The sequence below is a fragment of the Bidens hawaiensis genome, unplaced genomic scaffold (genome assembly GCF_021521415.1).
Source record: "Bidens hawaiensis isolate Kalapana, Puna unplaced genomic scaffold, B.hawaiensis_p1.1 tig00003488_1, whole genome shotgun sequence".
NCBI classification, from domain to species: Eukaryota; Viridiplantae; Streptophyta; class Magnoliopsida; order Asterales; family Asteraceae; genus Bidens; species Bidens hawaiensis.
This window is the reverse complement of record NW_027491195.1, coordinates 794,970-803,105: the sequence shown is the minus strand read 5'-3', so window position 1 is coordinate 803,105 and position 8,136 is coordinate 794,970.

Sequence of the window (8,136 nt, the reverse complement as noted above, 5' to 3'; positions counted from 1 at the left end):
GGTTTTTGGCGCTTCCCAGTTTTCGATGGCCTTGACTTTGGAAGGATCAACGTGTATTCCTTTCTCGTTTACAACGTGACCGAGAAAATGAACTTCTCTAAGCCAAAACTCGCACTTGGAAAACTTCGCATACAACTTTTCTTTCCTTAACAATTCCAGAATCAATCTCAGGTGTTGCTCATGCTCGGCCTTGGTCCGAGAGTAAATCAGAATATCATCTATAAACACAATCACAAACTTGTCCAAGTATGGTTTGCATACGCGGTTCATCAGATCCATGAATACAGCCGGCGCATTAGTTAGCCCGAAAGGCATCACTAAGAACTCATAATGGCCGTATCTAGTTCGGAAGGCTGTTTTCGACACATCTTCCTCATGGACCCTAAGTTGGTGGTATCCGGACCGTAGATCTATCTTCGAATAATAACTGGATCCTTGCAACTGGTCAAATAAGTCGTCAATCCTCGGTAAGGGGTACCGATTTTTGACTGTCAGCTTATTCAGCTCCCTGTAGTCAATACACATTCTGAACGAACCATCCTTCTTCTTAACAAACAGTACTGGAGCTCCCCAAGGTGAAAAGCTTGGGCGTATGAAACCCTTATCCAATAGTTCCTGTAACTGATTGGATAGCTCTTGCATCTCAGATGGAGCTAGTCGATAAGGCGCTCGAGCTACTGGCGCAGCTCCTGGGACCAAATCAATACGAAACTCGACTTGTCGCGGCGGCGGTAATCCGGGCAAATCTTCAGGAAAAACTTCTGGAAATTCGCGCACTACTGGTAAGTCTTCAATTCTTCGCTCATCTCCTTTCTTCTCTACGACATGCGCCAGGAAGGCGTAGCACCCTTTCCTTAGGCACTTACGCGCCTTTAGGCACGAAATCAGTTTCGTCGCAACTCCCCTTCTTTCCCCTTGAATTACCAAGGTTTCTCCGTTCAACAGTGGGACCCGAACCTGCTTCTCATGGCAAATAACTTCCGCGTGGTTCTCGACTAACCAATCCATACCTACCACAATGTCAAAACTTCCCAAGTCTATTGGCAACAAATTAATATTGAACCCGTGACCTCCCATGACTATTACACATTCTTCAGTTCTTTCGTTCGCGCATAACTGCCTACCATTGGCTAGTTCTATAGTATAAGGCGTGTCTAGCCTACTGGTTGCTAAGCCTAGGGAGTTTTTAAACTCAGCAGATATAAAACTTAGGTCAGCGCCAGTATCAAATAAGACAGATGCAAAATGTCCGTTAAGCAAAAACGTACCGGTTACCACATTCGGCTCTTCTTTAGCTTCGCCTGCGCCGATCACAAAAGCTCTTCCGCGAGCTTGGTTTCCCTTTTGCGGGCAATCCCGACTAAAATGCCCTGGCTTCCCGCATGCGTAGCAGTTGTCGCTTGCTCCAGCTTCTCTGACACGGCAATTCATCGTCTTGTGCCCTGGTCTGCCACATTTGGCGCATTCGATTCTTGCGCATTCACCCTCGTGGTGATACTTGCATTTGTTGCACCATGGGCGAGGCCCGCTGTATCCTTTCCTTGATGGCTCCGCGGCTTGGATCGCGTAAGCCCTTACGCTCTCCTGCTTCTTGAACGGTGGCTGCTTGGAGTCGGACCCTCGGTGGTGAGAGTTCCACTTCCTCTTGGGATCAGAGGTTCGCTGCTCGATTCCGCGCGTAGTTAACATACCCGCACGGACCGTATCCCTTGTAAGGGTGATGGCCCGCGCTACCCGCCTCATCAAAGGTTGGAGGCGCTGCGGCGTTGAGCGGAACCCTAACAACAGGAGGTAACCCAAAAATATACCTCTCGATCTTCTTTTCCTCCGTGTTTGCCATGTCTGGCACCAACTGGCAAAGCTCGTTGAACCGGTTGTTGTAGGCGTCGATATCCGTTCCTACCATGGTGTGGTTCCAGAATTCCTGTTGTAGGTTCTGAATTTCTGCGCGAGAGCAGAACTTTCTCATCAACATTTCCTTCAGTTCCTCCCAGGTCTTGTGGAGAGCAACTTCTCGCCCCAATGTTTTCGTTTGAAGCTTCCACCAAGACGAAGCTGCTTCTTGGAACATGCAGGTCGCGTAAAGGACCTTCTGGTTCTCACTACATCCGCTAATGGAGAGAACTGTCTCCATCTTGTCAATCCAGTTGTAGAGCCCAATGGCCCCTTCGGTACCCTTGAATGGCCAAGGCTTACAGGCCATGAATGTCTTGTAGGAGCATCCTTTGTCCAAGGCTCCTGATTCGGGTTCTGGGGTCTCATTCTGACGACCCTGACTTGATTCGGCCTTGCTGGCCTCATGTGTTGCGATTGCTTGCGCGATTATTTCCGCGAGTTCCTCGGGTGTCATGGTAATTCCTTTGGCTTTAGTTAGAGGCATTCTCGCTTTAAAAGAGAATGAAAATATATCAAACTTAGCGCATGTACTCTGAGCACATAATGTTATCATTATTTACTAGACACTGTGTGACCCGTGTTCCTAAGTGTGTGTATAGTTTCTTTTGAAAATATTCTTTGAAAAATATTTCATGTGATTCCCCAACGGTTATAGTCTAGGTTAAAACTTCTTTTCCTAGTTCGCTATAACCAGTGCTCTGATACCAATCTGTCACACCCGGCCCTGAGCGGCGGAAACAGCCGGGCGCGCGCGAGTGGGGATTGATAATTAAGCACGGGCCATTGCAAACATTCAAAGATTTTCATTGCGCATGAAATGTTTGATACAAATACATTACATTGTTTAAAAATTACATAAAAACATCCAAGTATAAAAACTGTTGAAGATTTCCATGCCATATCCCCTTGCGCGGCGGGAACAACCACGCGCATCGAAGGGATAGAACTAAAATCTTCCAAAAAGCTAGTTTTAGATGTTCAGCGTGAGGTGCTCTAAGTGTGACTCCATGCGCTACCTAAATATCTCCTGAAAGACACGTAAAAACATTTGAATCAGTATAAACTGAGTGAGTTCACAAGTTTTAGTAACTTGATAAATCGTATTGCATCATAAACTTGATACAAATCATTCTGAAACATAATTCTGATAGCATCATTAAAACACATGCTTGGTAAAACATGGTTCTATCAACATATTCTGATAAAATCGTTCCGCGGGTTACGCGCGAACATTTCTGGGAACTGTGCTCGTCTATGCAAAGTGGCGCTGCCACTACGAACTAAAATAAGTAATACCGTCCCGCGGGTTACGCGCGAACGTTTCAGGAAAATGTGCTCGTCCATGCAAAGTGGCGCTGCCACTACGAGCTAATCAATAATTCCGTCCCGCGGGTTACGCGCGGACGTTGTGCCGGAAAACAAGGCGCTCGTCCATGCAAAGAGGTGCGACCCCTACGAGCGGGCTCAAACCCATAGTACTGCCCCATGACCATACTAGGCACTCGTCCATGCAAAGAGGTGCGACCCCTACGAGTGGGTGGATCAAACCAGCAGTCCCTACCCTTAGAGTTCCAATGGTAAAGTGATCACTTACTCGAGTTCTAGCGCACACACATCGAAAACCTTAGATAACCGTTCGCATTGCTCATCATGAAATATAATTTAAACACAATCGCTTGTATAGCTTGTAAGTATACCATGATAAAACATTATTTAAGTACGTGTCTCTCGCCCCGAAAACAGTTTAAAAACAGTGAAAACAGCGAGAATAGGGGCTGTGAGACTCACCTGTGGTTCTTGTTAAGGGATTAAATCGAGATTCGGGTTTTCTTGGTGTTGGCCTTGGAATTGAAGGTCTAGAATACGATTAAATAACAAGAAGTATATATATTAAGATCAAGAAATAGGAGAATATAAGGGTTGGAAAGTAGATCTCAAGGTTATATTCTCGGCTTACCTAGTAACAGGATCGGAAATGAAAACAACGGATGCTTGGGAGAGGATTAGTGCAAGTTTGCAGTTCTTTGAAGTGTGTTTTGGGTGATAATTTAGGTTACATATTTATAGGCAAACTCAAGGGAACACAATCCCTTGCTTTAGGGGATTGTAATCTTTTCATATCTAGGGGTAATGATGAAAAAGTATGGAAATTATTATTATTTATTTAAGAGTGGAGTAGTGGATAAAAGATTTTGATTTGATTTGGTCAGGACATGCAGGTCTGGGGTTGGTGAGAATAGGGTGGCTGACAGTTGACTTTTCGTGTTACAGTGTGCTTTTTCAGGTACTTTTGTTAGTGTACAGTAAAAAGTGGAAAATCTCTGAAACACGCTACTGTTTCCTTTTGGGCGGGAGTAATCTCCTTACAACTGGAGAATAGACTAAGTGTTCTGCGCGTATTACTTTGTGCGCATAGCTTTCTGCGTGAAGGACATTTCTTTGCTGCGGGTAGGTGCGTGACCTTCTCGCAGTCAGGGACATTGAGTTTCATTTGTAGATTCTCCAGGTGGTCTTGGTATTTCAACATAGTGATCAGTTATGTTGAAGTCAACTCCATCTTGGAGCTTCAGACAAACCAGCTCTCAATGTTCCCGCCATGCGGGGAGGTTAGTTCCCTTCCGCACGCGCATAAACGATTTAGGATGCACCCGCCTTAGCATCATGCGTGACGGTCAACCCATTAGACATCATAACGTTAAGGTACATGAAAACATAAAGCCAAAACATTCGCGCATGGCGCATATAACATATGCCCACGCTGGTTCTTAACATGGCGCGCTCGCGCAGGGCGCACATAACAAATGCACGCGCTGATTCTAACATAGCGCGCTCGCGCAGGGCGCACATAACAAATGCACGCGCTGACTAACATGGCGCGCTCGCGCAGGGCGCACATAACAAATGCACGCGCTGACTAACATGGCGCGCTCGATATTTACAATCACCTAATTATTAGGTTGATTACTTAGTTTATAGGATTGAGAAATTTACCGGGTGTCACAACATAGGGTAGTTTCTCAGCCCATGTGCCTTTCTTTGCTCCAAGCTTTTTCTTTAGGTTGTTGATGATGACTTTGTTGCTTGATTCTGCTTGGCCGTTTGCTTGTGGATGGATTGGTGTTGAAGTGATCATTTTGATTCCCCAACTGTCACAAAAGTTAGTAGTTCTTTTCCCAATAAATTGGGAACCATTATCACAAATAATTTCAGAAGGAATTCCAAATCTAGTTATAATGTTACGTTTGATAAAGGATATAACTTCCTTTTCCCTAACTTGAGGGAAAACCTCAGCTTCAATCCATTTAGAGAAATAGTCTGTCATTGCTAACATGAAGACTTTTCCTCCTGGAGCTGTGGGGAGTTTACCCACTATGTCCATTTCCCATTTCATGAATGGCCACGAAGAGACAATAGGTTATAAGGGTTCTGCCGATTAATGGAGAATGTTGCCGTGCCTCTGACAAGCATCACACTTCCTGGAATATTCTATAGCATCCTTTTTCATTGTAGGCCAGAAGTATCCGGTTCTTAGAATCCTTGAGAATAATGCTCTGCCCCATGTATGGTTGCCATAATCTCCTTCATGGAAATCCTTCAGTACTTCTTGGATCTTGGATCCTTCGATGCACCTTAGATATGGACCTGCAAGGGATTTCCTATATAGAATATTATGTACAATAGTATATTGTGATACCTTGGCCCTAAAAGCTTTGGGGTTCTTTTCTTTTGGGTTTCTCCATCTTGAATGTACTTTATTATCCGAAGGATCCAGGATGAGTGATCAAGGGAACGATCCTTAGGATCCGTGTTTAGGCTCCCGTCTATCTCCATTGCTTGGCATTCCTCAATTGCAAGGGATAGGACGTGGATGATAGGAATTTTTATGTTCTTTGGGAGCTTCAAAACTGAAGCCAGGTTTGCTAAGGCGTCGGCCCCAGCATTTTCTTCTCTTGGTACCTGCGTAATTGTACAATAATCGAAGGATCCTGCAAGATCCTTTACTATATCTAAATATTTAATTAATTTCTCACCTTTGACTGCATATGAGCCATTAAAGTGATTAGCAATTAATAAAGAGTCTACAAAAATTTGAAGATATCTGATTCTCATACCTTTAGCTAGTTGTATACCTGCGATAAGTGCCTCGTATTCTGCTTTATTGTTAGTGGCCTGGAATTCACAAGCTATGGAATGGGGTATTATGCCCCCTGTGGCGATTTTAGTAGTATTCCCAATCCTGTTCCTTTAATATTTGAAGCTCCATCAGTGAAGAGTGTCCAAGGATCCTTGGTCTCTTCAAGCTGTTGAACTTCAAGATTGGTTTGTTCTTCTATGTCACTACTGAAATCAGCCACAAAGTCTGCTAGTGCCTGTGACCTAATTGCGTTTCTAGTCTCATATTGAATATCATATGCACTTAATTTCACAGCCCATTTGGCCATTCTACCCGACATTTTGGGTTTTCTAAGGACATTCTTTATGGGATAATTGGTTTTTACAATAATAGTATGGGTTTCAAAATAATGTCTTAACTTAGTTGAAGCCATAATTAAAGCAAGAATAAGTTTTTCTAGGTGAGAGTACCTGGACTCGGCATCGAGGAGACTTTTACTTACGTAGTAAATGGGATGTTGATAACCTTCGTGATCTTTTATCAAGACTGCACTCAAGGCGGTGAGGGAAACAGCTAGATAGAGGATCAGTGGTTCTCCATCTAAAGGTTTCATCAAAGCGGGTGCTGAGGATAAATAATCCTTCAGAGCAGTGAGAGCAGCTTCATGTTTCTCCGTCCACTCGAATTTTTTGTTTTTCCTCAGGATGTCATAAAAATCTTTACATCTTTCCGAGGATTTTGATATGAACCTGTTAAGTGCTGCCACCCTTCCTGTTAATCTTTGTACCTCTTTGACGTTTGTTGGAGATTTGAGATTTAAGATGGCTTGGATTTGCTCTGGACTCGCCTCTATCCCTATTTTGGTTACCAAATAGCCTAGGAATTTTCCGGCTTTGACACCAAGTACACATTTAGCAGGATTTAGCTTCATGTTGTATTTGCCGAGGATGTCAAATGCTACTTCCAGATCCTTAAGGTGATCATCTGCCTTCTTTGATTTCACCACCATGTCATCAAAGTAGACTTCCATGGTGTCTCCCAACTGTCCTTGAACATCATATTGACTAGTCTTTGATATGTAGCACTTGCATTTCTAAGACCAAACGGCATATCAATATAACAATATAAGCCCATAGGGGTTATAAACGTTGTATCCTCTTGATCAGATGGTTCCATCTAGATTTGCTGAAATCCTGAGGAAGCATCCATAAAGGTCAACATTTCATGCCCTGCGGTAGCATCCACCATGGAGTCAATGTGGGGAAGAGGGAAAGGATCCTTGGGACATGCCTTATTTAAGTCAGTAAAATCGACACATACCCTCCACTTTCCATTTTTCTTTTGAACTACAACCACATTGGCTAACCATTTTGGATACTTTATTTCTCTAATCATACTTGCCTTTTGTAGTTTCTGTACCTCTTCTTGGATGATCGCATTTCTTTCTGGGGCAAATTTCCTTCTCTTTTGGTGAATAGGCCTGAAAGAAGGATCAATTCCAAGTTTATGGGTTATTACATCTTTAGAAATACCTGTCATATCTTCGTGCTTCCACGCGAAGGTCGACTTTCTTCTGTGCAAGAAGGATATTAGGTCCTTTTCAATGGATTCTTGTATTTCAACACCTATTAGGACTTTGCCATCAGGATCCTCTGGATGCAAGACCACTTGCTTAGAGTCTTGTTCCCTAGTCTCCATGACATTTATTCTCGCTTTCTGTAATTGCTATGCTTCTCTCAGCTTTTTTATAGGCTTCATTGAAGAAGTGTAGCAGTCTTTAGCGTCTTGCTGGTCGCTCTCGATCTTTGCTATCCCTCACGGGGTAGGGAGTTTTACACACTGGTGGTAGGTAGAGGGAACCGCCTTCATTTCGTGTATCCATGGCCTGCCAAAAATAACATTACAACAAGACAAGGAATCTATAACACAAAATTTTTGAACATAATTTACTCCTTCTATATATATGGGTAATTTGATGTCCCCCAATGTGTTCTTCGTTTCTCCACTGAATCCCACAAGAACCGAAGATCGTGGGACAATTTCCGACTCTAGGATATTCATCCTTCTAAGTACTTCTAGTTGGATGATATTAACTGAACTTCCTCCATCAATGAGTATCCTGCGTA